Source organism: Ovis canadensis, chromosome 10, assembly GCF_042477335.2.
Source record: "Ovis canadensis isolate MfBH-ARS-UI-01 breed Bighorn chromosome 10, ARS-UI_OviCan_v2, whole genome shotgun sequence".
Taxonomy (NCBI): Eukaryota; Metazoa; Chordata; class Mammalia; order Artiodactyla; family Bovidae; genus Ovis; species Ovis canadensis.
The window spans coordinates 50945146-50947451 of NC_091254.1; the positions used below are offsets into that span (position 1 = coordinate 50945146).

The following is a 2306-nucleotide window of genomic DNA, read 5'->3' on the forward strand; positions in this document are numbered from 1 at the left end:
TTCAGATCTGCCTCTCAGAAGATGAGGGATCTGAGATATCCATCAGGTAAAGTAGCTGGTAGGTCTCAGCTGTAGAAGCTTGGAGGGAGAGGAGAGGTGAGGTGATGTGTCCTTCATGCGCCCAGGTTTAGACTGGCTGGTCCTAGCTTGTCTTAGCCAGTCAGCACTGCCCAGAGCCTACTCCAAGTTTCTGAAAACAACTTGGGCCCCCGTTACTGTAGTGACCCCTATGTCAGTAACCTCCTCCCCAGGGGTGGTTAAGCAGCCTGGTGATACATTACCTTGTCTTGGAGGGTGTACAACTGGAGAAAGAGTGTGGACAGTGAGAGCAGGCTTAATCAGTAAGGGCATGTCACAAACAGAAGAGTTTCTAGCAGCTGTGTCCTTATCTGCTGCTCCGTCACACTCTTCTGTTAATCCTGAGGGCATGGCTGAGTCTCCTCTGGTGCTGGAGGCCCTCAGGCAGGCGTGACTGCTCCCCTGGCTGGCGCCAGGAAGGGAACACCATCAGTCCCCGGGGCTCTCGGCAAGGACACAACAGCGAGGGAGGCTCTGTGCAGCAGCTGCACCTGTGTTCTCCTCCCCTGAAGCCAGGGCCCTAGATGAGGCTTTTGGGGGGCATTTGGCCTGGACCACAGAGATTTGAGGGGCAGGCTCAGTGATGAGAACGCATACGGATTTCTCACCTGTGTGACTTTATTTTCCTTCACCCCAAGGATCACAGGCAGAAACCAGCACAGGCTGCCTGCTGGGCTTTCAAGGAGCAGGTCCCAAAGCTGAGCACACACGCCCTCTTCCTGCCAGCAGACAGCAGAGGCGCTTGGCGAAGCCCATGGCGAAGGTGCCCGGCCCCCTCTGACTCAGCGCTTCCCCAGGCTCAGCCGGCTGCCAGCCGCCACCTGGACGAGCAAGGACAGCTCCCACTCCAGCTCTTCTGCCCTGCGGGCCACCCAGGCTCTCCTGGCCTGCAGTGCCAGGGCCTGGCTGCTCTGCAGGGCCCAGGGTCCGAGGTTCTTTCCACAGGGGACATCTGCCTCTCCCTGGCGGGGTCTGTCTTCGTGCTGCTCAGAGGGGCAGATCCTGGGAACCACCTGGAAAGGACACGAATGGAGGAGGAGATGGGACTCTGCAAGCCCTGAGCCTACCCTGTGACCCCCTGTGACCCTGGTCACTCTGAAAGACTCCAGGCAATACCCAGCTGAACCCTGGGGAAGATGCCAACAGGCTTCGTCCAGGGACTGGCCTCATGCTTAACAAAGAAAAACAGTGCCCCCTGCATTTATGTTGCCTCATTCATGCACAACAACAACTAATTATTTCATTATACAATCATCACGTTTAACAATTTGGAACAATTATTGAATAATTAAATCTTTTCATAGCCCCTCAGCTCATCCTGTTTGTCCCTTCTTTAATACCAGGGATATTAACACAATGTCTCTTCAAGCATGAAAATCTCTAGTTCCTTTATTCTCATAAACACTGTCCCTTGATCCCCTCAGTGCAGTGGTGCTGGGTGCCTGCACCTCGTCCCATGGCTGCCCCCAGGAACTAGCCCTCCGGCTTACTTGGTCTCTTGGGATGGGTCTGGCTGTGCTCAGGGGAGGAGTGACAGACACACTGGGTGGGGCACTCAGAGTGCTGTCTGCATTTGGGCTTCTCTGGAGCCGCTGGAAGTGTCTGTGTGTTTTGTGGCTGTCACATGACACACTGTGCCTTGTGTGCACACAAGATAAAATTTCCCTTGCTTGTTTGTGAGCATAGATATCCTTTCTTGTGCTTTGGTCTTGAGAGGACAGCTTGACTGAGATGAACCCATTTTTTAGACCCCCCAACATCCAGACTCAGGCAGGAGGTCTGTACTCAGGGAGCATCTTGGCTCCTGGGGTGGCTGGCAGGAGTGACCTCCTTGGTTGTGAAGAGGGAGGCCTTGGTGAGCAGTGTTCCTGGGCACTGAAGCCTGGTGACAGGGGTGCATAACCTTGCACCCCCTGCAACCCATGGCATTGCCTGTCTTCAGCAACTCAGCAAGATGGGAACTAGGGGGACATGGAGGAGGCACTGGGCTTGGGTGCAAAAGTCAAAGGAACACCAAAACCTCAGGTCATGAGAAAGAGTATTCTAACACAGCATCAGGAATCCAGTTGTCCACTCAAGGCCTGCAAGCTGGCATTGCTTCAGTGATGAGATCAGAGCAGACACAGCTGAGTTGTCACTGTGTCTCATGCCTATGCCCCTCCAGCTTTGCCAGGTCTACACCTCCAGGGACTGAGCTGGGATGGGAGTGCATCTCACAGAAAACTCTT

The 2306-nt window shown here is 54.5% G+C and overlaps 1 long non-coding RNA gene across 1 annotated transcript; it reads right to left on the minus strand.

Moving 5' to 3' along the window:
• Positions 1-678: 678 nt before the first annotated feature.
• Positions 679-1656, minus strand: LOC138446777 (uncharacterized). The gene is made up of 2 exons (XR_011259555.1): positions 1569-1656; positions 679-1091 (listed from the first exon to the last, which is right to left on the minus strand). It is a non-coding gene; the product is annotated as an uncharacterized lncRNA (long non-coding RNA).
• Positions 1657-2306: the final 650 nt, after the last annotated feature.